The sequence below is a fragment of the Ascidiella aspersa genome, chromosome 3, assembly GCF_963924565.1.
Source record: "Ascidiella aspersa chromosome 3, kaAscAspe10.2, whole genome shotgun sequence".
In the NCBI taxonomy this organism is placed as follows: Eukaryota; Metazoa; Chordata; class Ascidiacea; order Phlebobranchia; family Ascidiidae; genus Ascidiella; species Ascidiella aspersa.
Window position 1 is genome coordinate 31401312 of NC_139449.1, and position 21826 is coordinate 31423137.

Consider the following 21826-nt stretch of genomic DNA (forward strand, 5'->3'; position numbering starts at 1 on the left):
GGTTCAATTTCCGGTCTGGGAATTATTTCTTTGTTACTAAAAAACTTTAACTGCCGAGATAAATATTGTGTATTGGTTTCAAATATCCCTGTTCTGAGCAAAGACATCTCCCAGATGGTCTAGTGGTTAGGATTCCTGGCTCTCACCCAGGCGGCCCGGGTTTAATTCCCGGTCTGGGAATTTTTTTTCTTTTGAACTGAACTAGTATCCCCCTATCTACCTCAATGTGCCTCTATGCAAATATAAACTAAGATTCTTACTGTTGATGCAACGATGGTTTACCCTCTTTTATAGCTCATGTGACAGATTTTTGTGGGCAATACACTTATCTTGAGAGAAATAAACATTTCTCAACGCCCGGTTAGCTCAGTCGGTAGAGCGTTGGACTTTTAATCCAACGGTCAAGGGTTCAAGTCCCTTATCGGGCGCAATTTTTATTACAAATTTCTAAATAAAATTAGAATTTTGAGAATTTTTGTTTGTTTATGAGCAGATCTTACTTAGGATCATCTGTATTAATTCCTTTACGATTTAAAAACAAAACTATTGAAATTGATTTTCTAAGTATGGTATTTGCATCATACCTCTCGTTGTAAGTAGTCAAGGACTCCATGATGGTCTAATGGTTAGGATTCCTGGCTTTCACCCAGGCGTCCTGGGTTCAATTTCCGGCCTGGGAATTATTTCTTTGTTACAAAAAAACTTTAACTGCCGAGATAAATATTGTGTATTGGTTTCAAATATCCCTGTACTGTGCAAAGACATCTCCCAGATGGTCTAGTGGTTAGGTTTCCTGGCTCTCACCCAGGCGGCCCGGGTTTAATTCCCGGACTGGGAATTTTTTTTCTTTTGAACTGAACTAGTATCCCCCTATCTACCTCAATGTGCCTCTATGCAAATATAAACTAAGATTCTTACTGTTGATGCAACGATGGTTTACCCTCTTTTATAGCACATTATGTGACCGTATTTTGTCGGCAATACACTTATTTTGAGAGAAATAAAAATTTCTTAACGCCCGGTTAGCTCAGTCGGTAGAGCGTTGGACTTTTAATCCAACGGTCAAAGGTTCAAGTCCCTTATCGAGCTCAAATTTTATTACAAATTTCTAAATAAATTTGTATTGTGAGAATTTTTGTTCGTATATGAGAAGATTTTGTTTAGGATGATCTGTCTCAATTCATTTACAATTTAAAATGGAAACTATTGAAATTGATTTTTTAAGTATGGTATTTGCTTCATACCTCTCGTTGTGAGTAGTCACCGTCTCCCAGATGGTCTAGTGGTTAGGATTCCTGGCTTTCACCCAGGCGTCCCGGATTCAATTCCCGGGCTGGAAATTTATTCTTTGTTACTAAAAAACTTTAACTGCCGAGATAAATATTGTGTATTGGTTTCAAATATCCCTGTCCTGAGCAAAGACATCTCCCAGATGGTCTAGTGGTTAGGATTCCTGGCTCTCACCCAGGCGGCCCGGGTTCAATTCCCGGTCTGGGAAATTTTTTTCTTTTGAACTGAACTAGTATCCCCCTACTACCACAATGTGCCTCTATGCAAATATAAACTAAGATTCTTACTGTTGATGCAACGATGGTTAACCCTCTTTTATAGCTCAATATGTGACCGTATTTTGTCGGCAATACACTCATTTTGAGAGAAATAAACATTTCTTAACGCCCGGTTAGCTCAGTCGGTAGGGCGTTGGACTTTTAATCCAACGGTCAAGGGTTCAAGTCCCTTATCGCGCGCAAATTTTATTACAAATTTCTAAATAAAATTTGTATTTTGAGAATTTTTGTTCGTATATGAACAGATTTTGTTTAGGATGATCTTTCTTAATTCATTTACGATTTAAAAAGGAAACTATTGAAATTGATTTTTTAAGTATGGTATTTGCTTCATACCTCTCGTTTTAAGTAGTCCCGTCTCCCAGATGGTCTAGTGATTAGGATTCCTGGCTTTCACCCAGGCGGCCCGGGTTCAATTCCCGGTCTGGGAATTAATTCTTTGTTACTAAAAGACCTTCAACTGCCGAGATAAATATTGTGCATTTGTTTCAAATATCCCTGTACTGAGCAAAGACATCTCCCAGATGGTCTAATGGTTAGGATTCCTGGCTTTCACCCAGGCGGCCCGGGTTCAATTCCCGGTCTGGGAAACTTTTTTCTTTTAAACTGAACTAGTATCCTCCTACTACCACAATTAGCCTCTATGCAAATATAAACTAAGATTCTTACTGTTGATTCAACTATGGTTTACCCTCTTTTATAGCTCATTTTGTGACCGTTTTTCGTCGGCAATACACTTATTTTGAGAGAAATGAACTTTTTTCAACGCCCGGTTAGCTCAGTAGGTAGAGCGTTGGACTTTTAACCAACGGTCAAGGGTTCATTCCCTTATCGGGCGCAAATTTTATTACAAGTTTCTAAATAAAATTTGAATTTTGAGAATTTTTGTTCGTATATGAGCAGATCTTGTTTAGGATCATCTGTATTAATTCCTTTTCGATTTAAAAAGCAAACTATTGAAATAGATTTTTTAAGTATGGTATTTGCTTCACACCTCTCGTTGTAAGTAGTCACCGTCTCCCAGATGGTCTAGTGGTTAGGATTCGTGGCTTTCACCCAGGCAGCCCGGGTTCAATTCTCGTTCTGGGAATTTATTCTTTGTTACTAAAAAATCTTTAACTGCCGAGATAAATATTGTGTGTTGGTTTCAAATATCCCTGTCCTGAGCAAAGACATCTCCCAGATGGTCTAGTGGTTAGGATTCCTGGCTCTCACCCAGGCGGCCCGGGTTCAATTCCCGGTCTGGGAAACTTTTTTCTTTTAAACTGAACTAGTATCCCTACTACCACATTGTGCCTCTATGCAAATATAAACTAAGATTCTTACTGTTGATTCAACTATGGTTTACCCTCTTTTATAGCTCATTTTGTGACCGTTTTTCGTCGGCAATACACTTATTTTGAGAGAAATGAACATTTTTCAACGCCCGGTTAGCTCAGTCAGTATAGCGTTAAACTTTTAATCCAACGGTCAAGGGTTCAAGTCCCTTATCGGGCTCAAATTTTATAACAAATTTCTAAATAAATTTGTATTTTGAGAATTTTTGTTCGTATATGAGCAGATTTTGTTTAGGATGATCTGTCTTAATTCCTTTACGATTTAAAAAGCAAACTATTGAAATAGATTTTTAAGTATGGTATTTGCTTCACACCTCTCGTTGTAAGTAGTCACCGTCTCCCAGATGGTCTAGTAGTTAGGATTCCTGGCTTTCACCCAGGCGGCCCGGGTTCAATTCCCGGTCTGGGAATTATTTCTTTGTTACTAAAAAACCTTTAACTGCCGAGATAAATATTGTGTATTGGTTTCAAATATCCCTGTCCTGAGCAAAGAGATCTCCCAGATGGTCTAGTGGTTAGGATTCCTGGCTCTCACCCAGGCGGCCCGGGTTCAATTCCCGGTCTGGGAAACTATTTCCTTTTAAACTGAACTAGTATCCCTAGTATCACATTGTGCCTCTATGCAATTATAAAATAAGATTCTTATTGTTGATGCAACGATAGTTTACCCTCTTTTATAGCTCACTATCTGACCGGTTTTTGTCGGCAATACATTATCTTGAGAGAAATAAACATTTCTCAACGCCCGGTTAGCTCAGTCGGTATAGCGTTGGACTTTTAATCCAACGGTCAAGGGTTCAAGTCCCTTATCGGGCGCAAATTTTATTACAAGTTTCTAAATAAAATTTGAATTTTGAGAATTATTGTTCGTATATGAGCAGATCTTGTTTAGGATCATCTGTATTAATTCCTTTACGATTTAAAAACAAAAATATTGAAATTGATTTTTCAAGTATGGTATTACTTTATACCTCTCGTTGTAATTAGTCAACGTCTCCCAGATGGTCTAGTGGTTAGGATTCCTGGCTTTCACCCAGGCGGCCCGGGTTCAATTCCCGGTCTGGGAATTATTTCTTTGTTACTAAAAGACCTTTAACTGCCAAGATAAATATTGTGTATTGGTTTGAAATATCCCTGTACTGAGCAAAGACATCTCCCAGATGGTCTAATGGTTAGGAATCCTGGCTTTCACCCAGGCGTCCCGGGTTCAATTCCCGGTCTGGGAATTTATTCTTTGTTACTAAAAAACCTTTAACGTCCGAGATAAATATTGTGTATTGGTTTAAAATATCCCTGTACTGAGCAAAGGCATCTCCCAGATGGTCTAGTGGTTAGGATTCCTGGCTCTCACCCAGGCGGCCCGGGTTCAATTCCCCGTCTGGGAAACTTTTTTCTTTTAAACTGAACTAGTATCCTCTTACTGCCACAATTTGCCTCTATGCAAATATAAACTAAGATTCTTACTGTTGATTCGACCATCGTTTACCCTCTTTTATAGCTCATTTTGTGACCGTTTTTCGTCGGCAATACACTTATTTTTAGAGAAATGAACATTTTTCAACGACCGGTTAGATCAGTCGGTAGAGCATTGTACTTTTTATCCAACGGTCAAGGGTTCAAGTCCCTTATCGGGCTCAACTTTTATTACAAATTTCTAAATAAATTTGTATTTTGAGAATTTTTGTTCGTATATGAGCAGATTTTGTTTAGGATGATCAGTCGCAATTCCTTTACAATTTAAAAAGGAAACTATTGAAATTGATTTTTTAAGTATGGTATTTGCTTCATACCTCTCGTTGTAATTAGTCAACGTATCCCAGATGGTCTAGTGGTTAGGATTCCTGGCTTTCACCCAGGCGGCCCGGGTTCAATTCCCGGTCTGGGAATTATTTCTTTGCTACTAAAACACCTTTAACTGCCGAGATAAATATTGTGTATTGGTTTCAAATATCCCTGTACTGAGCAAAGACATTTCCCAGATGGTCTAGTGGTTAGGATTCCTGGCTCTCACCAAGGCGGCCCGGGTTCAATTCCCGGTCTGGGAAAGTTTTTTCTTTTGAACTGAACTATTATCACCATACTACGACAATTTGCCTCTATGCAAATATAAACTAAGATTCTTACTGTTGATTCAACTATGGTTTAGCCTCTTTTATAGCTCATTTTGTGACCGTTTTTCGTCGGCAATACACTTATTTTGAGAGAAATGAACATTTTTCAACGCCCGGTTAGCTCAGTCGGTTGGGCGTTGGACTTTTAATCCAACGGTCAAGGATTCAAGTCCCTTATCGGGCGCAAATTTTATTACAAATTTCTAAATAAAATTAGAATTTTGAGAATTTTTGTTTGTTTATGAGCAGATCTTGTTTAGGATGATCTGTATTAATTCCTTTACGATTTAAAAACAAAACTATTGAAATTGATTTTTTAAGTATGGTATTTGCTTCATACCTCTCGTTGTAATTAGTCAACGTCTCCCAGATGGTCTAGTGGTTAGGATTCCTGGCTCTCACCCAGGCGGCCCGGGTTCAATTCCCGGTCTGAGAATTTTTTTTCTTTTGAACTGAACTAGTATCCCCCTACTGCCACAATGTGCCTCTATGCAAATATAAACTAAGATTCTTACTGTTGATGCAACGATGGTTTACCCTCTTTTATAGCTCATTATGTGACCGTATTTTGTCGGAAATACACTTATTTTGAGAGAAATAAAAATTTCTTAACGCCCGGTTAGCTCAGTCGGTAGAGCGTTGGACTTTTAATCCAACGGTCAAGGGTTCAAGTCCCTTATCGGGCGCAAATTTTATTACAAATTTCTAAATAAAATTTGTATTTTGAGAATTTTTGTTCGTATATGAGCAGATTTTGTTTAGGATGATCTGTCTTAATTCCTTTACGACTTAAAAAGGAAACTATTGAAATTGATTTTTTAAGTATGGTATTTGCTTCATACCTCTCGTTGTAATTAGTCAACGTCTCCCAGATGGTCTAGTGGTTAGGATTCCTGGCTTTCACCCAGGTGGCCCGGGTTCAATTCCCGGTCTAGGAATTGTTTCTTTGTTACTAAAAGACCTTGAACTGCCGAGATAGATATTGTGTATTGGTTTCAAATATCCCTGTACTGAGCAAAGACATCTCCCAGATGGTCTAGTGGTTAGGATTCCTGGCTCTCACCCAGGCGGCCCGGGTTCAATTCCCGGTCTGGGAAATTTTTTTCTTTTGAACTGAACTAGTATCCCCCTACTACCACAATTTGCCTCTATGCAAATATAAACTAAGATTCTTACTGTTGACACAACGATGGTTTACCCTCTTTTATAGCACATTATGTGACCGTATTTTGTCGGCAATACACTTATTTTGAGAGAAATAAAAATTTCTTAACGCCCAGTTAGCTCAGTCGGTAGAGCGTTGGACTTTTAATCCAACGGTCAAGGGTTCAAGTCCCTTATCGGGCGCAAATTTTATAACAAGTTTCTAAATAAAATTTGAATTTTGAGAATTTTTGTTCGTATATGAGCAGATCTTGTTTAGGATCATCTGTATTAATTCCTTTTCGATTTAAAAACGAAACTATTGAAATAGATTTTTTAAGTATGGTATTTGCTTCATACTTCTCGTTGTAATTAGTCAACGTCTCCCAGATGGTCTAGTGGTTAGGATTCCTGGCTTTCACCCAGGCGGCCCGGGTTCAATTCCCGGTCTGGGAATTATTTCTTTGTTACTAAAAAACCTTTAACTGCCGAGATAAATCTTATGTATTGGTTTCAAATATCCCTGTACTGAGCAAAGACATCTCCCAGATGGTCTAGTGGTTAGGATTACTGGCTCTCAGGGTTCAATTCCCGGTCTGGGAAACTTTTTTCTTTTAAACTGAACTAGTATCCCTACTACCACATTGTGCCTCTATGCAAATATAAACTAAGATTCTTACTGTTGATGCAACGATGGTTTACCCTCTTTTATAGCTCATTATCTGACCGGTTTTTGTCGGCAATACGCTTATCTTGAGAGAAATAAACATTTCTCAACGCCCGGTTAGCTCAGTCGGTAGAGCGTTGGACTTTTAATCCAACGGTCAAGGGTTCAAGTCCCTTATCGGGCGCAAATTTTATAATAAATTTCTAAATAAAATTTGTATTTTGAGAATTTTTGTTCGTAGATGAGCAGATTTTGTTTACGATGATCTGTCTTAATTCCTTTACGATTTAAAAAGGAAACTATTGAAATAGATTTTTTAAGTATGGTATTTGCTTCACACCTCTCGTTGTAAGTAGTCACCGTCTCCAAGATGGTCTAGTGTTAGGATTCCTGGCTTTCACCCAGGCGGCCCGGGTTCAATTCCCGGTCTAGGAATTGTTTCTTTGTTACTAAAAGACCTTGAACTGCCGAGATAGATATTGTGTATTGGTTTCAAATATCCCTGTACTGAGCAAAGACATCTCCCAGATGGTCTAGTGGTTAGGATTCCTGGCTCTCACCCAGGCGGCCCGGGTTCAATTCCCAGTCTGGGAAATTTTTTTCTTTTGAACTGAACTAGTATCCCCCTACTACCACAATTTGCCTCTATGCAAATATAAACTAAGATTCTTACTGTTGACACAACGATGGTTTACCCTCTTTTATAGCACATTATGTGACCGTATTTTGTCGGCAATACACTTATTTTGAGAGAAATAAAAATTTCTTAACGCCCAGTTAGCTCAGTCGGTAGAGCGTTGGACTTTTAATCCAACGGTCAAGGGTTCAAGTCCCTTATCGGGCGCAAATTTTATAACAAGTTTCTAAATAAAATTTGAATTTTGAGAATTTTTGTTCGTATATGAGCAGATCTTGTTTAGGATCATCTGTATTAATTCCTTTTCGATTTAAAAACGAAACTATTGAAATAGATTTTTTAAGTATGGTATTTGCTTCATACTTCTCGTTGTAATTAGTCAACGTCTCCCAGATGGTCTAGTGGTTAGGATTCCTGGCTTTCACCCAGGCGGCCCGGGTTCAATTCCCGGTCTGGGAATTATTTCTTTGTTACTAAAAAACCTTTAACTGCCGAGATAAATATTATGTATTGGTTTCAAATATCCCTGTACTGAGCAAAGACATCTCCCAGATGGTCTAGTGGTTAGGATTACTGGCTCTCAGGGTTCAATTCCCGGTCTGGGAAACTTTTTTCTTTTAAACTGAACTAGTATCCCTACTACCACATTGTGCCTCTATGCAAATATAAACTAAGATTCTTACTGTTGATGCAACGATGGTTTACCCTCTTTTATAGCTCATTATCTGACCGGTTTTTGTCGGCAATACGCTTATCTTGAGAGAAATAAACATTTCTCAACGCCCGGTTAGCTCAGTCGGTAGAGCGTTGGACTTTTAATCCAACGGTCAAGGGTTCAAGTCCCTTATCGGGCGCAAATTTTATAATAAATTTCTAAATAAAATTTGTATTTTGAGAATTTTTGTTCGTAGATGAGCAGATTTTGTTTACGATGATCTGTCTTAATTCCTTTACGATTTAAAAAGGAAACTATTGAAATAGATTTTTTAAGTATGGTATTTGCTTCACACCTCTCGTTGTAAGTAGTCACCGTCTCCAAGATGGTCTAGTGTTAGGATTCCTGGCTTTCACCCAGGCGGCCCGGGTTCAATTCCCGGTCTGGGAATTATTTCTTTGTTATTAAAAGACCTTCAACTGCCGAGATAAATATTGTGTATTGGTTTCAAATATCCCTGTCTTGAGCAAAGACATCTCCCAGATGGTCTAGTGGTTAGGATTCCTGGCTCTCACCCAGGCAGCCCGGGTTCAATTCCCGGTCTGGGAAACTTTTTTCTTTTGAACTGAACTAGTATCCCTACTACCACATTGTGCCTCTATGCAAATATAAACTAAGATTCTTACTGTTGATGCAACGATGGTTTACACTCTTTTATAGCTCATTATCTGACCGGTTTTTGTCGGCAAAACACTTATTTTGAGAGAAATAAACATTTCTCAACGCCTGGTTAGCTCAGTCGGTAGAGCGTTGGACTTTTAATCCAACGGTCAAGGGTTCAAGTCCCTTATCGGGCGCAAATTTTATTACAAGTTTCTAAATAAAATTTAAATTTTGAGAATTTTTGTTCGTATATGAGCAGATCTTGTTTAGGATCATCTGTATTAATTCCTTTTCGATTTAAAAACGAAACTATTGAAATAGATTTTTTAAGTATGGTATTTGCTTCATACCTCTCGTTGTAATTAGTCAACGTCTCCCAGATGGTCTAGTGGTTAGGATTCCTGGCTTTCTCCCAGGCGGCCCGGGTTCAATTCCCGGTCTGGGAATTATTTCTTTGTTACTAAAAAACCTTTAACTGCCGAGATAAATATTGTGTATTGGTTTCAAATATCCCTGTACTGAGCAAAGACATCTCCCAGATGGTCTAGTGGTTAGGATTACTGGCTCTCTGGGTTCAATTCCCGGTCTGGGAAACTTTAATCTTTTAAACTGAACTAGTATCCCCCTACTACCACAATTTGCCTCTATGCAAATATAAACTAAGATTCTTACTGTTGATGCAACGATGGTTTACCCTCTTTTATAGCTCATTATGTGACCGTTGTTTGTCGGCAATACTCTTATTTTGAGAGAAATAAAACATTTCTCAACGCCCGGTTAGCTCAGTCGGTAGAGCGTTGGACTTTTAATCCAACGGTCAAGGGTTCAAGTCCCTTATCGGGCGCAAATTTTATAACAAATTTCTAAATAAAATTTGTATTTTGAGAATTTTTGTTCGTAAATGAGCAGATTTTGTTTAGGATGATCTGTCTTAATTTCTTTACGATTTAAAAAGGAAACTATTGAAATAGATTTTTTAAGTATGGTATTTGCTTCACACCTCGTTGTAAGTAGTCACCGTCTCCAAGATGGTCTAGTGTTAGGATTCCTGGCTTTCACCCAGGCGGCCCGGGTTCAATTCCCGGTCTGGGAATTATTTCTTTGTTATTAAAAGACCTTCAACTGCCGAGATAAATCTTGTGTATTGGTTTCAAATATCCCTGTACTGAGCAAAGACATCTCCCAGATGATCTAGTGGTTAGGATTCCTGGCTCTCACCCAGGCAGCCCGGGTTCAATTCCCGGTCTGGGAAACTTTTTTCTTTTGAACTGAACTAGTATCCCCCTACTACCACAATTTGCCTCTTTGCAAATATAAACTAAGATTCTTACTGTTGATGCAACGATGGTTTGCCCTCTTTTATAGCTCATTATCTGACCGGTTTTTGTCGGCAATACGCTTATCTTGAGAGAAATAAACATTTCTCAACGCCCGGTTAGCTCAGTCGGTAGAGCGTTGGACTTTTAATCCAACGGTCAAGGGTTCAAGTCCCTTATCGGCCGCACATTTTATTACAAATTTCTAAATAAAATTTGAATTTTGAGAATTTTTGTTCGTATATAGGCAGATCTTGTTTAGGATCATCTGTTTTAATTCCTTTACGATTTAAAAACGAAACTATTGAAATTGATTTTTTAAGTATGGTATTTGCTTCATACCTCTCGTTGTAATTAGTCAACGTCTCCCAGGTGGTCTAGTGGTTAGGATTCCTGGCTTTCACCCAGGCGGCCCGGGTTCAATTCCCGGTCTGGGAATTAATTCTTTGTTACTAAAAAACCTTTAACTGCCGAGATAAATATTGTGTATTGGTTTCAAACATCCCTGTACTGAGCAAAGACATCTCCCAGATGGTCTAGTGGTTAGGATTCCTGGCTCTCACCCAGGCGGCCCGGGTTCAATTCCCGGTCTGGGAAACTTTAATTTTTCAAACTGAACTAGTATCCCCCTACTACCACAATTTGCCTCTATGCAAATATAAACTAAGATTCTTACTGTTGATGCAACGATGGTTTACCCTCTTTTATAGCTCATTATGTGACCGTTGTTTGTCGGCAATACTCTTATTTTGAGAGAAATAAAACATTTCTCAACGCCCGGTTAGCTCAGTCGGTAGAGCGTTGGACTTTTAATCCAACGGTCAAGGGTTCAAGTCCCTTATCGGGCGCAAATTTTATAACAAATTTCTCAATAAAATTTGTATTTTGAGAATTTTTGTTCGTAGATGAGCAGATTTTGTTTAGGATGATCTGTCTCAATTCCTTTACGATTTAAAAAGGAAACTATTGAAATAGATTTTTTAAGTATGGTATTTGCTTCACACCTCGTGGTAAGTAGTCACCGTCTCCAAGATGGTCTAGTGTTAGGATTCCTGGCTTTCACCCAGGCGGCCCGGGTTCAATTCCCGGTCTGGGAATTATTTCTTTGTTATTAAAAGACCTTCAACTGCCGAGATAAATCTTGTGTATTGGTTTCAAATATCCCTGTACTGAGCAAAGACATCTCCCAGATGGTCTAGTGGTTAGGATTCCTGGCTCTCACCCAGGCAGCCCGGGTTCAATTCCCGGTCTGGGAAACTTTTTTCTTTTGAACTGAACTAGTATCCCCCTACTACCACAATTTGCCTCTTTGCAAATATAAACTAAGATTCTTACTGTTGATGCAACGATGGTTTGCCCTCTTTTATAGCTCATTATCTGACCGGTTTTTGTCGGCAATACGCTTATCTTGAGAGAAATAAACATTTCTCAACGCCCGGTTAGCTCAGTCGGTAGAGCGTTGGACTTTTAATCCAACGGTCAAGGGTTCAAGTCCCTTATCGGCCGCACATTTTATAACAAATTTCTAAATAAAATTTGAATTTTGAGAATTTTTGTTCGTATATAGGCAGATCTTGTTTAGGATCATCTGTTTTAATTCCTTTACGATTTAAAAACGAAACTATTGAAATTGATTTTTTAAGTATGGTATTTGCTTTATACCTCTCGTTGTAATTAGTCAACGTCTCCCAGATGGTCTAGTGGTTAGGATTCCTGGCTTTCACCCAGGCGGCCCGGGTTCAATTCCCGGTCTGGGAATAAATTCTTTGTTACTAAAAAACCTTTAACTGCCGAGATAAATATTGTGTATTGGTTTCAAACATCCCTGTACTGAGCAAAGACATCTCCCAGATGGTCTAGTGGTTAGGATTCCTGGCTCTCACCCAGGCGGCCCGGGTTTAATTCCCGGTCTGGGAAACTTTAATCGTTTAAACTGAACTAGTATCCCCCTACTACCACAATTTGCCTCTATGCAAATATAAACTAAGATTCTTACTGTTGATGCAACGATGGTTTACCCTCTTTTATAGCTCATTATGTGACCGTTGTTTGTCGGCAATACACTTATTTTGAGAGAAATAAAACATTTCTCAACGCCCGGTTAGCTCAGTCGGTAGAGCGTTGGACTTTTAATCCAACGGTCAAGGGTTCAAGTCCCTTATCGGGCGCAAATTTTATAACAAATTTCTAAATAAAATTTGTATTTTGAGAATTTTTGTTCGTAGATGAGCAGATTTTGTTTAGGATGATCTGTCTTAATTCCTTTACGATTTAAAAAGGAAACTATTGAAATAGATTTTTTAAGTATGGTATTTGCTTCACACCTCGTTGTAAGTAGTCACCGTCTCCAAGATGGTCTAGTGTTATGATTCCTGGCTTTCACCCAGGCGGCCCGGGTTCAATTCCCGGTCTGGGAATTATTTCTTTGTTATTAAAAGACCTTCAACTGCCGAGATAAATCTTGTGTATTGGTTTCAAATATCCCTGTACTGAGCAAAGACATCTCCCAGATGGTCTAGTGGTTAGGATTCCTGGCTCTCACCCAGGCGGCCTGGGTTCAATTCCCGGTCTGGGAAACTTTTTTCTTTAAAACTGAACTAGTATCCCCCTACTACCACAATTTGCCTCTATGCAAATATAAACTAAGTTTCTTACTGTTGATTCAACTATGGTTTAGCCTCTTTTATAGCTCATTTTGTGACCGTTTTTCGTCGGCAATACATTTATTTTGAGGGAAATGAACATTTTTCAACGCCCGGTTAGCTCAGTCGGTAGAGCGTTGGACTTTTAATCCAACGGTCAAGGGTTCAAGTCCCTTATCGGGCGCAAATTTTATTACAAATTTCTAAACAAAACTTGTATTTTGAGAATTTTTGTTCGTATATGAGCAGATTTTGTTTAGGATGATCTGTCTTAATTCATTTACGATTTAAAAAGGAAACTATAGAAATTGATTTTTTAAGTATGGTATTTGCTTCAAACCTCTCGTTGTAAGTAGTCACCGGCTCCCAGATGGTCTAGTGGTTAGGATTGCTGGCTTTCACCCATGCGGCCCGGGTTCAATTCCCGGTCTGGGAATTAATTCATTGTTACTAAAAGACCTTCAACTGCCGAGATAAATATTGTGCATTGGTTTCAAACATCCCTGTACTGAGCAAAGACATCTCCCAGATGGTCTAGTGGTTAGGATTCCTGGCTCTCACCCAGGCGGCCCGGGTTCAATTCCCGGTCCGGGAAACTTTTTTCTTTTGAATTGAACTAGTATCCCCCTACTACCACAATTTACCTCTATGCAAATATAAACTAAGATTCTTACTGTTGATGCAACGATGGTTTACCCTCTTTTATAGCTCATTATGTGACCGGTTTTTGTCGGCAAAACACTTATCTTGAGAGAAATAAACATTTCTCAACCCCCGATTAGCTCAGTCGGTAGAGCGTTGGACTTTTAATCCAACGGTCAAGGATTCAAGTCCCTCATCGGGCGCAAATTTTATTACAAGTTTCTAAATAAAATTTGAATTTGGGAATTTTTGTTCCTATATGAGCAGATTTTTTTAGGATCATCTCTATTTATTCCTTACGATTTAAAAACGAAACTATTGAAATTGATTTTTTAAGTATGGTATTTGTTTCATACCTCTCGTTGTAATTAGTCAACGTCTACCAGATGGTCTAGTGGTTAGGATTCCTGGCTTTCACCCAGGCGGCCCGGGTTCAATTCCCGGTCTGGGAATTAATTCTTTGTTGCTAAAAGACCTTCAACTGCCGAGATAAATATTGTGCATTGGTTTCAAATATCCCTGTACTGAACAAAGACATCTCCCAGATGGTCTAGTGGTTAGGATTCCTGGCTCTCACCCAGGCGGCCCGGGTTCAATTCCCGGTCTGGGAATTAATTCTTTGTTACTAAAAGACCTTCAACTGCCGAGATAAATATTGTGCATTGGTTTCAAATATCCCTGTACTGAACAAAGACATCTCCCAGATGGTCTAGTGGTTAGGATTCCTGGCTTTCACCCAGTCGGCCCGGGTTCAATTCCCGGTCTGGGAATTATTTCTTTGTTACTAAAAAACCTTTAACTGCCGAGATAAATATTGTGTATTGGTTTCAAATATCGCTGTACTGAGCAAAGACATCTCCCAGATGGTCTAGTGGTTAGGATTCCTGGCTCTCACCCAGGCGGCCCGGGTTCAATTCCCGGTCTGGGAAACTTTTTTCTTTTAAACTGAACTAGTATCCCTACTACCACATTGTGCCTCTATGCAAATATAAACTAAGATTCTTACTGTTGATGCAACGATGGTTTACCCTCTCTTATAGCTCATTATCTGACCGGTTTTTGTCAGCAATACACTTATCTTGAGAGAAATAAACATTTCTCAACGCCCGGTTAGCTCAGTCGGTAGAGCGTTGGACTTTTCATCCAACGGTCAAGGGTTCAAGTCCCTTATCGGGCGCACATTTTATTACAAATTTCTAAATAAAATTAGAATTTTGAGAATTTTTGTTCGTATATAGGCAGATCTTGTTTAGGATCATCTGTTTTAATTCCTTTACGATTTAAAAACGAAACTATTGAAATTGATTTTTTAAGTATGGTATTTGCTTTATACCTCTCGTTGTAATTAGTCAACGTCTCCCAGATGGTCTAGTGGTTAGGATTCCTGGCTTTCACCCAGGCGGCCCGGGTTCAATTCCCGGTCTGGGAATAAATTCTTTGTTACTAAAAAACCTTTAACTGCCGAGATAAATATTGTGTATTGGTTTCAAACATCCCTGTACTGAGCAAAGACATCTCCCAGATGGTCTAGTGGTTAGGATTCCTGGCTCTCACCCAGGCGGCCCGGGTTCAATTCCCGGTCTGGGAAACTTTAATCGTTTAAACTGAACTAGTATCCCCCTACTACCACAATTTGCCTCTATGCAAATATAAACTAAGATTCTTACTGTTGATGCAACGATGGTTTACCCTCTTTTATAGCTCATTATGTGACCGTTGTTTGTCGGCAATACACTTATTTTGAGAGAAATAAAACATTTCTCAACGCCCGGTTAGCTCAGTCGGTAGAGCGTTGGACTTTTAATCCAACGGTCAAGGGTTCAAGTCCCTTATCGGGCGCAAATTTCATAACAAATTTCTAAATAAAATTTGTATTTTGAGAATTTTTGTTCGTAGATGAGCAGATTTTATTTAGGATGATCTGTCTTAATTCCTTTACGATTTAAAAAGGAAACTATTGAAATAGATTTTTTAAGTATGGTATGTGCTTCACACCTCTCGTTGTAAGTAGTCACCGTCTCCCAGATGGTCTAGTGGTTAGGATTCCTGGCTTTCACCCAGGCGTCCTGGGTTCAATTCCCTTTCTGGGAATTTATTCTTTGTTACTAAAAAATCTTTAACTGCCGATATAAATATTGTGTATTGGTTTCAAATATCCCTGTCTTGAGCAAAGACATCTCCCAGATGGTCTAGTGGTTAGGATTCCTGGCTCTCACCCAGGCGGCCTGGGTTCAATTCCCGGTCTGGGAAACTTTTTTCTTTAAAACTGAACTAGTATCCCCCTACTACCACAATTTGCCTCTATGCAAATATAAACTAAGATTCTTACTGTTGACACAACGATGGTTTACCCTCTTTTATAGCTCATTATGTGACCGTATTTTGTCGGCAATACACTTATTTTGAGAGAAATAAAAATTTCTTAACGCCCGGTTAGCTCAGTCGGTAGAGCGTTGGACTTTTAATCCAACGGTCAAGGGTTCAAGTCCCTTATCGGGCGCAAATTTTATTACAAATTTCTAAACAAAACTTGTATTTTGAGAATTTTTGTTCGTATATGAGCAGATTTTGTTTAGGATGATCTGTCTTAATTCATTTACGATTTAAAAAGGAAACTATAGAAATTGATTTTTTAAGTATGGTATTTGCTTCAAACCTCTCGTTGTAAGTAGTCACCGGCTCCCAGATGGTCTAGTGGTTAGGATTGCTGGCTTTCACCCATGCGGCCCGGGTTCAATTCCCGGTCTGGGAATTAATTCATTGTTACTAAAAGACCTTCAACTGCCGAGATAAATATTGTGCATTGGTTTCAAACATCCCTGTACTGAGCAAAGACATCTCCCAGATGGTCTAGTGGTTAGGATTCCTGGCTCTCACCCAGGCGGCCCGGGTTCAATTCCCGGTCCGGGAAACTTTTTTCTTTTGAATTGAACTAGTATCCCCCTACTACCACAATTTACCTCTATGCAAATATAAACTAAGATTCTTACTGTTGATGCAACGATGGTTTACCCTCTTTTATAGCTCATTATGTGACCGGTTTTTGTCGGCAAAACACTTATCTTGAGAGAAATAAACATTTCTCAACCCCCGATTAGCTCAGTCGGTAGAGCGTTGGACTTTTAATCCAACGGTCAAGGATTCAAGTCCCTCATCGGGCGCAAATTTTATTACAAGTTTCTAAATAAAATTTGAATTTGGGAATTTTTGTTCCTATATGAGCAGATTTTTTTAGGATCATCTCTATTTATTCCTTACGATTTAAAAACGAAACTATTGAAATTGATTTTTTAAGTATGGTATTTGTTTCATACCTCTCGTTGTAATTAGTCAACGTCTACCAGATGGTCTAGTGGTTAGGATTCCTGGCTTTCACCCAGGCGGCCCGGGTTCAATTCCCGGTCTGGGAATTAATTCTTTGTTGCTAAAAGACCTTCAACTGCCGAGATAAATATTGTGCATTGGTTTCAAATATCCCTGTACTGAACAAAGACATCTCCCAGATGGTCTAGTGGTTAGGATTCCTGGCTCTCACCCAGGCGGCCCGGGTTCAATTCCCGGTCTGGGAATTAATTCTTTGTTACTAAAAGACCTTCAACTGCCGAGATAAATATTGTGCATTGGTTTCAAATATCCCTGTACTGAACAAAGACATCTCCCAGATGGTCTAGTGGTTAGGATTCCTGGCTTTCACCCAGTCGGCCCGGGTTCAATTCCCGGTCTGGGAATTATTTCTTTGTTACTAAAAAACCTTTAACTGCCGAGATAAATATTGTGTATTGGTTTCAAATATCGCTGTACTGAGCAAAGACATCTCCCAGATGGTCTAGTGGTTAGGATTCCTGGCTCTCACCCAGGCGGCCCGGGTTCAATTCCCGGTCTGGGAAACTTTTTTCTTTTAAACTGAACTAGTATCCCTACTACCACATTGTGCCTCTATGCAAATATAAACTAAGATTCTTACTGTTGATGCAACGATGGTTTACCCTCTCTTATAGCTCATTATCTGACCGGTTTTTGTCAGCAATACACTTATCTTGAGAGAAATAAACATTTCTCAACGCCCGGTTAGCTCAGTCGGTAGAGCGTTGGACTTTTCATCCAACGGTCAAGGGTTCAAGTCCCTTATCGGGCGCACATTTTATTACAAATTTCTAAATAAAATTAGAATTTTGAGAATTTTTGTTTGTTTATGAGCAGATCTTGTTTAGGATCATCTGTATTAATTCCTTTACGATTTAAAAACAAAACTATTGAAATTGATTTTTTAAGTATGGTATTTGCATCATACCTCTCGTTGTAATTAGTCAACGTCTCCCAGATGGTCTAGTGGTTAGGATGCCGAGATAAATATTGTGTATTGGTTTCAAATATCCCTGAACTGAGCAAAGACATCTCCCAGATGGTCTAGTGGTTAGGATTCCTGGCTCTCACCCAGGCGGCCCGGGTTCAATTCCCGGTCTGGGAAACTTTTTTCTTTTAAACTGAACTAGTATCCCTACTACCACATTGTGCCTCTATGCAAATATAAACTAAGATTCTTACTGTTGATGCAACGATGGTTTGCCCTCTTTTATAGCTCATTATCTGACCGGTTTTTGTCGGCAAAACACTTATCTTGAGATAAATAAACATTTCTCAACGCCCGGTTAGCTCAGTCGGTAGAGCGTTGGACTTTTAATCCAACGGTCAAGGGTTCAAGTCCCTTATCGGGCGCAAATTTCATAACAAATTTCTAAATAAAATTTGTATTTTGAGAATTTTTGTTCGTAGATGAGCAGATTTTATTTAGGATGATCTGTCTTAATTCCTTTACGATTTAAAAAGGAAACTATTGAAATAGATTTTTTAAGTATGGTATGTGCTTCACACCTCTCGTTGTAAGTAGTCACCGTCTCCCAGATGGTCTAGTGGTTAGGATTCCTGGCTTTCACCCAGGCGTCCTGGGTTCAATTCCCTTTCTGGGAATTTATTCTTTGTTACTAAAAAATCTTTAACTGCCTATATAAATATTGTGTATTGGTTTCAAATATCCCTGTCTTGAGCAAAGACATCTCCCAGATGGTCTAGTGGTTAGGATTCCTGGCTCTCACCCAGGCGGCCCGGGTTCAATTCCCGGTCTGGGAAATTTTTTTCTTTTGAACTGAACTAGTATCCCCCTACTACCACAGTGTGCCTCTATGCAAATATAAACTAAGATTCTTACTGTTGACACAACGATGGTTTACCCTCTTTTATAGCTCATTATGTGACCGTATTTTGTCGGCAATACACTTATTTTGAGAGAAATAAAAATTTCTTAACGCCCGGTTAGCTCAGTCGGTAGAGCGTTGGACTTTTAATCCAACGGTCAAGGGTTCAAGTCCCTTATCGGACGCAAATTTTATTACAAATTTCTAAATAAAATTTGTATTTTGAGAATTTTTGTTCGTATATGAGCAGATCTTTTTTAGGATCATCTGTATTAATTCCTTTACGATTTAAAAACGAAACTATTGAAATTGATTTTTTAAGTATGGTATTTGCTTCATACCTCTCGTTGTAATTAGTCAACGTCTCCCAGATGGTCTAGTGGTTAGGATTCCTGACTTTCACCCAGGCGGCCCGGGTTCAATTCCCGGTCTGGGAATTATTTCATTGCTACTAAAAAACCTTTAACTGCCGAGAAAATTGTTTTGTATTGGTTTCAAATATCCCTGTACTGAGCAAAGACATCTCCCAGATGGTCTAGTGGTTAGGATTCCTTGCTTTCACCCAGGCGGCCCGGGTTCAATTGCCGGTCTGGGAAACTTTTTTCTTTTAAACTGAACTAGTATCCCTACTACCACATTGTGCCTCTATGCAAATATAAACTAAGATTCTTACTGTTGACACAACGATGGTTTACCCTCTTTTATAGCTCATTATGTGACCGTATTTTGTCGGCAATACACTTATTTTGAGAGAAATAAACATTTCTTAACGCCCGGTTAGCTCAGTCGGTAGAGCGTTGGACTTTTAATCCAACGGTCAAGGGTTCAAGTCCCTTATCGGGCGCAAATTTTATTACAAATTTCTAAATAAAATTTGTATTTTGAGAATTTTTGTTCGTATATGAGCAGATTTTGTGTAGGATAATCTGTCTCAATTCCTTTACAATTCAAAACAAAAACTATTGAAATTGATTTTTTAAGTATGGTATTTGCTTCATACCTCTCGTTGTAATTAGTCAACGTCTCCCAGATGGTGTAGTGGTTAGGATTCCTGGCTTTCACCCAGGCGTCCCGGGTTCAATTCCCGGTCTGGGAATTTATTCTTTGTTACTAAAAAACTTTAACTGCCGAGATAAATATTGTGTATTGGTTTCAAATATCCCTGTCCTGGGCAAAGACATCTCCCAGATGGTCTAGTGGTTAGGATTCCTGGCTCTCACCCAGGCGGGCCGGGTTCAATTCCCGGTCTGGGAAATTTTTTTCTTTTGAACTGAACTAGTATCCCCCTACTACCACAATGTACCTCTATGCAAATATAAACTAAGATTCTTACTGTTGATGCAACGATGGTTTACCCTCTTTTATAGCTCATTATGTGACCGGTTTTTGTCGGCAATACACTTATCTTGAGAGAAATAAACATTTCTTAACGCCCGGTTAGCTCAGTCGGTAGAGCGTTGTACTTTTAATCCAACGGTCAAGGGTTCAAGTCCCTTATCGGGCGAAAATTTTATTACAAGTTCTAAATAAAATTTGAATTTTGAGAATTTTTGTTCGTATATGAGCAGATCTTGTTTAGGATCATCTGTATTAATTCCTTTACGATTTAAAAACGAAACTATTGAAATAGATTTTTTAAGTATGGTATTTGCTTCATACCTCTCGTTGTAATTAGTCAACGTCTCCCAGATGGTCTAGTGGTTAGGATTCCTGGCTTTCACCCAGGCGGCCCGGGTTCAATTCCCGGTCTGGGAATTATTTCTTTGTTACTAAAAAACCTTTAACTGCCGAGATAAATATTGTGTATTGGTTTCAAATATCCCTGTACTGAGCAAAGACATCTCCCAGATGGTCTAGTGGTTAGGATTCCTGGCTCTCACCCAGGCGGCCCGGGTTCAATTCCCGGTCTGGGAAATTTTTTTCTTTTAAACTCAACTAGTATCCCCCTACTACCACAGTGTGCCTCTATGCAAATATAAACTAAGATTCTTACTGTTGATGCAACGATGGTTTACCCTCTCTTATAGCTCATTATCTGACCGGTTTTTGTCGGCAATACACTTATCTTGAGAGAAATAAACATTTCTTAACGCCCGGTTAGCTCAGTCGGTAGAGCGTTGGACTTTTAATCCAACGGTCAAGGGTTCAAGTCCCTTATCGGGCGCACATTTTATTACAAATTTCTAAATAAAATTAGAATTTTGAGAATTTTTGTTTGTTTATGAGCAGATCTTGTTTAGGATCATCTGTATTAATTCCTTTACGATTTAAAAACGAAACTATTGAAATTGATTTTTTAAGTATGGTATTTGCTTCATACCTCTCGTTGTAATTAGTCAAGGTCTCCCAGATGGTCTAGTGGTTAGGATTCCTGGCTTTCACCCAGGCGGCCCGGGTTCAATTCCCGGTCTGGGAATTATTTCATTGTTACTAAAAAACCTTTAACTGCCGCGAAAATTATTTTGTATTGGTTTCAAATATCCCTGTACTGAGCAAAGACATCTCCCAGATGGTCTAGTGGTTAGGATTCCTGGCTCTCACCCAGGCGGCCCGGGTTCAATTCCCGGTCTGGGAAACTTTTTTCTTTTGAACTGAACTAGTATCCCCCTACTACCACAATTTGCCTCTTTGCAAATATAAACTAAGATTCTTACTGTTGATTCAACTATGGTTTACCCTCTTTTATAGCTCATTATGTGACCGTATTTTGTCGGCAATACACTTATTTTGAGAGAAATAAAAATTTCTTAACGCCCGGTTAGCTCAGTCGGTAGAGCGTTGGACTTTTAATCCAACGGTCAAGGGTTCAAGTCCCTTATCGGGCGCAAATTTTATTACAAATTTCTAAATAAAATTTGTATTTTGAGAATTTTTGTTCGTATATGAGCAGATTTTGTGTAGGATAATCTGTCTCAATTCCTTTACGATTTAAAAACGAAACTATTGAAATTGATTTTTTAAGTATGGTATTTGCTTCATACCTCTCGTTGTAATTAGTCAAGGTCTCCCAGATGGTCTAGTGGTTAGGATTCCTGGCTTTCACCCAGGCGGCCCGGGTTCAATTCCCGGTCTGGGAATTATTTCATTGTTACTAAAAAACCTTTAACTGCCGCGAAAATTATTTTGTATTGGTTTCAAATATCCCTGTACTGAGCAAAGACATCTCCCAGATGGTCTAGTGGTTAGGATTCCTGGCTCTCACCCAGGCGGCCCGGGTTCAATTCCCGGTCTGGGAAACTTTTTTCTTTTGAAC

The 21826-nt window shown here is 39.0% G+C and overlaps 75 non-coding genes across 75 annotated transcripts; all 75 read left to right on the forward strand.

Annotated features, from left to right (window-relative positions):
- The first annotated feature begins 108 nt into the window (after positions 1-108).
- On the forward strand, positions 109-180 carry Trnae-cuc (transfer RNA glutamic acid (anticodon CUC)). The gene has a single exon. It is a non-coding gene; the product is annotated as a tRNA-Glu (tRNA).
- A 175-nt stretch (positions 181-355) lies between these two features.
- Positions 356-428, forward strand: Trnak-uuu (transfer RNA lysine (anticodon UUU)). Its single transcript has one exon. It is a non-coding gene; the product is annotated as a tRNA-Lys (tRNA).
- Positions 429-1016: 588 nt separating this feature from the next.
- Positions 1017-1089, forward strand: Trnak-uuu (transfer RNA lysine (anticodon UUU)). Its single transcript has one exon. It is a non-coding gene; the product is annotated as a tRNA-Lys (tRNA).
- A 337-nt stretch (positions 1090-1426) lies between these two features.
- On the forward strand, positions 1427-1498 carry Trnae-cuc (transfer RNA glutamic acid (anticodon CUC)). The gene has a single exon. It is a non-coding gene; the product is annotated as a tRNA-Glu (tRNA).
- Positions 1499-1675: 177 nt separating this feature from the next.
- On the forward strand, positions 1676-1748 carry Trnak-uuu (transfer RNA lysine (anticodon UUU)). The gene has a single exon. It is a non-coding gene; the product is annotated as a tRNA-Lys (tRNA).
- A 179-nt stretch (positions 1749-1927) lies between these two features.
- Trnae-uuc (transfer RNA glutamic acid (anticodon UUC)) lies at positions 1928-1999 on the forward strand. Its single transcript has one exon. It is a non-coding gene; the product is annotated as a tRNA-Glu (tRNA).
- Positions 2000-2086: 87 nt separating this feature from the next.
- On the forward strand, positions 2087-2158 carry Trnae-uuc (transfer RNA glutamic acid (anticodon UUC)). Its single transcript has one exon. It is a non-coding gene; the product is annotated as a tRNA-Glu (tRNA).
- A 587-nt stretch (positions 2159-2745) lies between these two features.
- On the forward strand, positions 2746-2817 carry Trnae-cuc (transfer RNA glutamic acid (anticodon CUC)). The gene has a single exon. It is a non-coding gene; the product is annotated as a tRNA-Glu (tRNA).
- Positions 2818-3243: 426 nt separating this feature from the next.
- On the forward strand, positions 3244-3315 carry Trnae-uuc (transfer RNA glutamic acid (anticodon UUC)). The gene has a single exon. It is a non-coding gene; the product is annotated as a tRNA-Glu (tRNA).
- Positions 3316-3402: 87 nt separating this feature from the next.
- Positions 3403-3474, forward strand: Trnae-cuc (transfer RNA glutamic acid (anticodon CUC)). Its single transcript has one exon. It is a non-coding gene; the product is annotated as a tRNA-Glu (tRNA).
- Positions 3475-3648: 174 nt separating this feature from the next.
- Trnak-uuu (transfer RNA lysine (anticodon UUU)) lies at positions 3649-3721 on the forward strand. Its single transcript has one exon. It is a non-coding gene; the product is annotated as a tRNA-Lys (tRNA).
- A 179-nt stretch (positions 3722-3900) lies between these two features.
- Trnae-uuc (transfer RNA glutamic acid (anticodon UUC)) lies at positions 3901-3972 on the forward strand. Its single transcript has one exon. It is a non-coding gene; the product is annotated as a tRNA-Glu (tRNA).
- Positions 3973-4218: 246 nt separating this feature from the next.
- On the forward strand, positions 4219-4290 carry Trnae-cuc (transfer RNA glutamic acid (anticodon CUC)). The gene has a single exon. It is a non-coding gene; the product is annotated as a tRNA-Glu (tRNA).
- Positions 4291-4719: 429 nt separating this feature from the next.
- Positions 4720-4791, forward strand: Trnae-uuc (transfer RNA glutamic acid (anticodon UUC)). The gene has a single exon. It is a non-coding gene; the product is annotated as a tRNA-Glu (tRNA).
- An 87-nt stretch (positions 4792-4878) lies between these two features.
- Trnae-cuc (transfer RNA glutamic acid (anticodon CUC)) lies at positions 4879-4950 on the forward strand. The gene has a single exon. It is a non-coding gene; the product is annotated as a tRNA-Glu (tRNA).
- Positions 4951-5380: 430 nt separating this feature from the next.
- Positions 5381-5452, forward strand: Trnae-cuc (transfer RNA glutamic acid (anticodon CUC)). The gene has a single exon. It is a non-coding gene; the product is annotated as a tRNA-Glu (tRNA).
- Positions 5453-5629: 177 nt separating this feature from the next.
- Positions 5630-5702, forward strand: Trnak-uuu (transfer RNA lysine (anticodon UUU)). The gene has a single exon. It is a non-coding gene; the product is annotated as a tRNA-Lys (tRNA).
- A 180-nt stretch (positions 5703-5882) lies between these two features.
- Positions 5883-5954, forward strand: Trnae-uuc (transfer RNA glutamic acid (anticodon UUC)). The gene has a single exon. It is a non-coding gene; the product is annotated as a tRNA-Glu (tRNA).
- An 87-nt stretch (positions 5955-6041) lies between these two features.
- On the forward strand, positions 6042-6113 carry Trnae-cuc (transfer RNA glutamic acid (anticodon CUC)). Its single transcript has one exon. It is a non-coding gene; the product is annotated as a tRNA-Glu (tRNA).
- Positions 6114-6290: 177 nt separating this feature from the next.
- Positions 6291-6363, forward strand: Trnak-uuu (transfer RNA lysine (anticodon UUU)). Its single transcript has one exon. It is a non-coding gene; the product is annotated as a tRNA-Lys (tRNA).
- A 180-nt stretch (positions 6364-6543) lies between these two features.
- Positions 6544-6615, forward strand: Trnae-uuc (transfer RNA glutamic acid (anticodon UUC)). The gene has a single exon. It is a non-coding gene; the product is annotated as a tRNA-Glu (tRNA).
- A 322-nt stretch (positions 6616-6937) lies between these two features.
- Positions 6938-7010, forward strand: Trnak-uuu (transfer RNA lysine (anticodon UUU)). Its single transcript has one exon. It is a non-coding gene; the product is annotated as a tRNA-Lys (tRNA).
- Positions 7011-7348: 338 nt separating this feature from the next.
- On the forward strand, positions 7349-7420 carry Trnae-cuc (transfer RNA glutamic acid (anticodon CUC)). Its single transcript has one exon. It is a non-coding gene; the product is annotated as a tRNA-Glu (tRNA).
- A 177-nt stretch (positions 7421-7597) lies between these two features.
- Positions 7598-7670, forward strand: Trnak-uuu (transfer RNA lysine (anticodon UUU)). The gene has a single exon. It is a non-coding gene; the product is annotated as a tRNA-Lys (tRNA).
- Positions 7671-7850: 180 nt separating this feature from the next.
- Trnae-uuc (transfer RNA glutamic acid (anticodon UUC)) lies at positions 7851-7922 on the forward strand. The gene has a single exon. It is a non-coding gene; the product is annotated as a tRNA-Glu (tRNA).
- A 322-nt stretch (positions 7923-8244) lies between these two features.
- Positions 8245-8317, forward strand: Trnak-uuu (transfer RNA lysine (anticodon UUU)). Its single transcript has one exon. It is a non-coding gene; the product is annotated as a tRNA-Lys (tRNA).
- Positions 8318-8655: 338 nt separating this feature from the next.
- Positions 8656-8727, forward strand: Trnae-cuc (transfer RNA glutamic acid (anticodon CUC)). Its single transcript has one exon. It is a non-coding gene; the product is annotated as a tRNA-Glu (tRNA).
- Positions 8728-8902: 175 nt separating this feature from the next.
- Trnak-uuu (transfer RNA lysine (anticodon UUU)) lies at positions 8903-8975 on the forward strand. Its single transcript has one exon. It is a non-coding gene; the product is annotated as a tRNA-Lys (tRNA).
- A 180-nt stretch (positions 8976-9155) lies between these two features.
- Trnae-uuc (transfer RNA glutamic acid (anticodon UUC)) lies at positions 9156-9227 on the forward strand. The gene has a single exon. It is a non-coding gene; the product is annotated as a tRNA-Glu (tRNA).
- Positions 9228-9552: 325 nt separating this feature from the next.
- Trnak-uuu (transfer RNA lysine (anticodon UUU)) lies at positions 9553-9625 on the forward strand. Its single transcript has one exon. It is a non-coding gene; the product is annotated as a tRNA-Lys (tRNA).
- A 336-nt stretch (positions 9626-9961) lies between these two features.
- On the forward strand, positions 9962-10033 carry Trnae-cuc (transfer RNA glutamic acid (anticodon CUC)). Its single transcript has one exon. It is a non-coding gene; the product is annotated as a tRNA-Glu (tRNA).
- Positions 10034-10210: 177 nt separating this feature from the next.
- Trnak-uuu (transfer RNA lysine (anticodon UUU)) lies at positions 10211-10285 on the forward strand. Its single transcript has one exon. It is a non-coding gene; the product is annotated as a tRNA-Lys (tRNA).
- Positions 10286-10463: 178 nt separating this feature from the next.
- Trnae-uuc (transfer RNA glutamic acid (anticodon UUC)) lies at positions 10464-10535 on the forward strand. Its single transcript has one exon. It is a non-coding gene; the product is annotated as a tRNA-Glu (tRNA).
- Positions 10536-10622: 87 nt separating this feature from the next.
- On the forward strand, positions 10623-10694 carry Trnae-cuc (transfer RNA glutamic acid (anticodon CUC)). Its single transcript has one exon. It is a non-coding gene; the product is annotated as a tRNA-Glu (tRNA).
- A 178-nt stretch (positions 10695-10872) lies between these two features.
- On the forward strand, positions 10873-10945 carry Trnak-uuu (transfer RNA lysine (anticodon UUU)). The gene has a single exon. It is a non-coding gene; the product is annotated as a tRNA-Lys (tRNA).
- Positions 10946-11281: 336 nt separating this feature from the next.
- Positions 11282-11353, forward strand: Trnae-cuc (transfer RNA glutamic acid (anticodon CUC)). The gene has a single exon. It is a non-coding gene; the product is annotated as a tRNA-Glu (tRNA).
- Positions 11354-11530: 177 nt separating this feature from the next.
- On the forward strand, positions 11531-11605 carry Trnak-uuu (transfer RNA lysine (anticodon UUU)). The gene has a single exon. It is a non-coding gene; the product is annotated as a tRNA-Lys (tRNA).
- A 178-nt stretch (positions 11606-11783) lies between these two features.
- Positions 11784-11855, forward strand: Trnae-uuc (transfer RNA glutamic acid (anticodon UUC)). Its single transcript has one exon. It is a non-coding gene; the product is annotated as a tRNA-Glu (tRNA).
- An 87-nt stretch (positions 11856-11942) lies between these two features.
- Positions 11943-12014, forward strand: Trnae-cuc (transfer RNA glutamic acid (anticodon CUC)). Its single transcript has one exon. It is a non-coding gene; the product is annotated as a tRNA-Glu (tRNA).
- A 178-nt stretch (positions 12015-12192) lies between these two features.
- Positions 12193-12265, forward strand: Trnak-uuu (transfer RNA lysine (anticodon UUU)). The gene has a single exon. It is a non-coding gene; the product is annotated as a tRNA-Lys (tRNA).
- A 336-nt stretch (positions 12266-12601) lies between these two features.
- On the forward strand, positions 12602-12673 carry Trnae-cuc (transfer RNA glutamic acid (anticodon CUC)). The gene has a single exon. It is a non-coding gene; the product is annotated as a tRNA-Glu (tRNA).
- Positions 12674-12850: 177 nt separating this feature from the next.
- On the forward strand, positions 12851-12923 carry Trnak-uuu (transfer RNA lysine (anticodon UUU)). The gene has a single exon. It is a non-coding gene; the product is annotated as a tRNA-Lys (tRNA).
- A 339-nt stretch (positions 12924-13262) lies between these two features.
- Positions 13263-13334, forward strand: Trnae-cuc (transfer RNA glutamic acid (anticodon CUC)). The gene has a single exon. It is a non-coding gene; the product is annotated as a tRNA-Glu (tRNA).
- Positions 13335-13761: 427 nt separating this feature from the next.
- On the forward strand, positions 13762-13833 carry Trnae-uuc (transfer RNA glutamic acid (anticodon UUC)). Its single transcript has one exon. It is a non-coding gene; the product is annotated as a tRNA-Glu (tRNA).
- An 87-nt stretch (positions 13834-13920) lies between these two features.
- Positions 13921-13992, forward strand: Trnae-cuc (transfer RNA glutamic acid (anticodon CUC)). The gene has a single exon. It is a non-coding gene; the product is annotated as a tRNA-Glu (tRNA).
- Positions 13993-14079: 87 nt separating this feature from the next.
- Trnae-uuc (transfer RNA glutamic acid (anticodon UUC)) lies at positions 14080-14151 on the forward strand. The gene has a single exon. It is a non-coding gene; the product is annotated as a tRNA-Glu (tRNA).
- An 87-nt stretch (positions 14152-14238) lies between these two features.
- On the forward strand, positions 14239-14310 carry Trnae-cuc (transfer RNA glutamic acid (anticodon CUC)). Its single transcript has one exon. It is a non-coding gene; the product is annotated as a tRNA-Glu (tRNA).
- Positions 14311-14485: 175 nt separating this feature from the next.
- Positions 14486-14558, forward strand: Trnak-uuu (transfer RNA lysine (anticodon UUU)). The gene has a single exon. It is a non-coding gene; the product is annotated as a tRNA-Lys (tRNA).
- Positions 14559-14738: 180 nt separating this feature from the next.
- On the forward strand, positions 14739-14810 carry Trnae-uuc (transfer RNA glutamic acid (anticodon UUC)). Its single transcript has one exon. It is a non-coding gene; the product is annotated as a tRNA-Glu (tRNA).
- An 87-nt stretch (positions 14811-14897) lies between these two features.
- On the forward strand, positions 14898-14969 carry Trnae-cuc (transfer RNA glutamic acid (anticodon CUC)). The gene has a single exon. It is a non-coding gene; the product is annotated as a tRNA-Glu (tRNA).
- A 178-nt stretch (positions 14970-15147) lies between these two features.
- Trnak-uuu (transfer RNA lysine (anticodon UUU)) lies at positions 15148-15220 on the forward strand. The gene has a single exon. It is a non-coding gene; the product is annotated as a tRNA-Lys (tRNA).
- A 339-nt stretch (positions 15221-15559) lies between these two features.
- Trnae-cuc (transfer RNA glutamic acid (anticodon CUC)) lies at positions 15560-15631 on the forward strand. Its single transcript has one exon. It is a non-coding gene; the product is annotated as a tRNA-Glu (tRNA).
- A 177-nt stretch (positions 15632-15808) lies between these two features.
- Trnak-uuu (transfer RNA lysine (anticodon UUU)) lies at positions 15809-15881 on the forward strand. Its single transcript has one exon. It is a non-coding gene; the product is annotated as a tRNA-Lys (tRNA).
- A 339-nt stretch (positions 15882-16220) lies between these two features.
- Positions 16221-16292, forward strand: Trnae-cuc (transfer RNA glutamic acid (anticodon CUC)). Its single transcript has one exon. It is a non-coding gene; the product is annotated as a tRNA-Glu (tRNA).
- Positions 16293-16719: 427 nt separating this feature from the next.
- Trnae-uuc (transfer RNA glutamic acid (anticodon UUC)) lies at positions 16720-16791 on the forward strand. The gene has a single exon. It is a non-coding gene; the product is annotated as a tRNA-Glu (tRNA).
- Positions 16792-16878: 87 nt separating this feature from the next.
- Trnae-cuc (transfer RNA glutamic acid (anticodon CUC)) lies at positions 16879-16950 on the forward strand. Its single transcript has one exon. It is a non-coding gene; the product is annotated as a tRNA-Glu (tRNA).
- An 87-nt stretch (positions 16951-17037) lies between these two features.
- Trnae-uuc (transfer RNA glutamic acid (anticodon UUC)) lies at positions 17038-17109 on the forward strand. The gene has a single exon. It is a non-coding gene; the product is annotated as a tRNA-Glu (tRNA).
- An 87-nt stretch (positions 17110-17196) lies between these two features.
- Trnae-cuc (transfer RNA glutamic acid (anticodon CUC)) lies at positions 17197-17268 on the forward strand. Its single transcript has one exon. It is a non-coding gene; the product is annotated as a tRNA-Glu (tRNA).
- A 175-nt stretch (positions 17269-17443) lies between these two features.
- Positions 17444-17516, forward strand: Trnak-uuu (transfer RNA lysine (anticodon UUU)). The gene has a single exon. It is a non-coding gene; the product is annotated as a tRNA-Lys (tRNA).
- A 261-nt stretch (positions 17517-17777) lies between these two features.
- Trnae-cuc (transfer RNA glutamic acid (anticodon CUC)) lies at positions 17778-17849 on the forward strand. Its single transcript has one exon. It is a non-coding gene; the product is annotated as a tRNA-Glu (tRNA).
- Positions 17850-18024: 175 nt separating this feature from the next.
- Positions 18025-18097, forward strand: Trnak-uuu (transfer RNA lysine (anticodon UUU)). Its single transcript has one exon. It is a non-coding gene; the product is annotated as a tRNA-Lys (tRNA).
- A 339-nt stretch (positions 18098-18436) lies between these two features.
- On the forward strand, positions 18437-18508 carry Trnae-cuc (transfer RNA glutamic acid (anticodon CUC)). The gene has a single exon. It is a non-coding gene; the product is annotated as a tRNA-Glu (tRNA).
- A 177-nt stretch (positions 18509-18685) lies between these two features.
- Positions 18686-18758, forward strand: Trnak-uuu (transfer RNA lysine (anticodon UUU)). Its single transcript has one exon. It is a non-coding gene; the product is annotated as a tRNA-Lys (tRNA).
- Positions 18759-18938: 180 nt separating this feature from the next.
- Trnae-uuc (transfer RNA glutamic acid (anticodon UUC)) lies at positions 18939-19010 on the forward strand. The gene has a single exon. It is a non-coding gene; the product is annotated as a tRNA-Glu (tRNA).
- A 334-nt stretch (positions 19011-19344) lies between these two features.
- Trnak-uuu (transfer RNA lysine (anticodon UUU)) lies at positions 19345-19417 on the forward strand. The gene has a single exon. It is a non-coding gene; the product is annotated as a tRNA-Lys (tRNA).
- Positions 19418-19755: 338 nt separating this feature from the next.
- On the forward strand, positions 19756-19827 carry Trnae-cuc (transfer RNA glutamic acid (anticodon CUC)). The gene has a single exon. It is a non-coding gene; the product is annotated as a tRNA-Glu (tRNA).
- A 177-nt stretch (positions 19828-20004) lies between these two features.
- Positions 20005-20077, forward strand: Trnak-uuu (transfer RNA lysine (anticodon UUU)). Its single transcript has one exon. It is a non-coding gene; the product is annotated as a tRNA-Lys (tRNA).
- Positions 20078-20256: 179 nt separating this feature from the next.
- Positions 20257-20328, forward strand: Trnae-uuc (transfer RNA glutamic acid (anticodon UUC)). The gene has a single exon. It is a non-coding gene; the product is annotated as a tRNA-Glu (tRNA).
- An 87-nt stretch (positions 20329-20415) lies between these two features.
- On the forward strand, positions 20416-20487 carry Trnae-cuc (transfer RNA glutamic acid (anticodon CUC)). The gene has a single exon. It is a non-coding gene; the product is annotated as a tRNA-Glu (tRNA).
- Positions 20488-20664: 177 nt separating this feature from the next.
- On the forward strand, positions 20665-20737 carry Trnak-uuu (transfer RNA lysine (anticodon UUU)). Its single transcript has one exon. It is a non-coding gene; the product is annotated as a tRNA-Lys (tRNA).
- A 180-nt stretch (positions 20738-20917) lies between these two features.
- On the forward strand, positions 20918-20989 carry Trnae-uuc (transfer RNA glutamic acid (anticodon UUC)). Its single transcript has one exon. It is a non-coding gene; the product is annotated as a tRNA-Glu (tRNA).
- Positions 20990-21076: 87 nt separating this feature from the next.
- Positions 21077-21148, forward strand: Trnae-cuc (transfer RNA glutamic acid (anticodon CUC)). Its single transcript has one exon. It is a non-coding gene; the product is annotated as a tRNA-Glu (tRNA).
- Positions 21149-21325: 177 nt separating this feature from the next.
- On the forward strand, positions 21326-21398 carry Trnak-uuu (transfer RNA lysine (anticodon UUU)). Its single transcript has one exon. It is a non-coding gene; the product is annotated as a tRNA-Lys (tRNA).
- Positions 21399-21578: 180 nt separating this feature from the next.
- Positions 21579-21650, forward strand: Trnae-uuc (transfer RNA glutamic acid (anticodon UUC)). Its single transcript has one exon. It is a non-coding gene; the product is annotated as a tRNA-Glu (tRNA).
- Positions 21651-21737: 87 nt separating this feature from the next.
- Positions 21738-21809, forward strand: Trnae-cuc (transfer RNA glutamic acid (anticodon CUC)). Its single transcript has one exon. It is a non-coding gene; the product is annotated as a tRNA-Glu (tRNA).
- Positions 21810-21826: the final 17 nt, after the last annotated feature.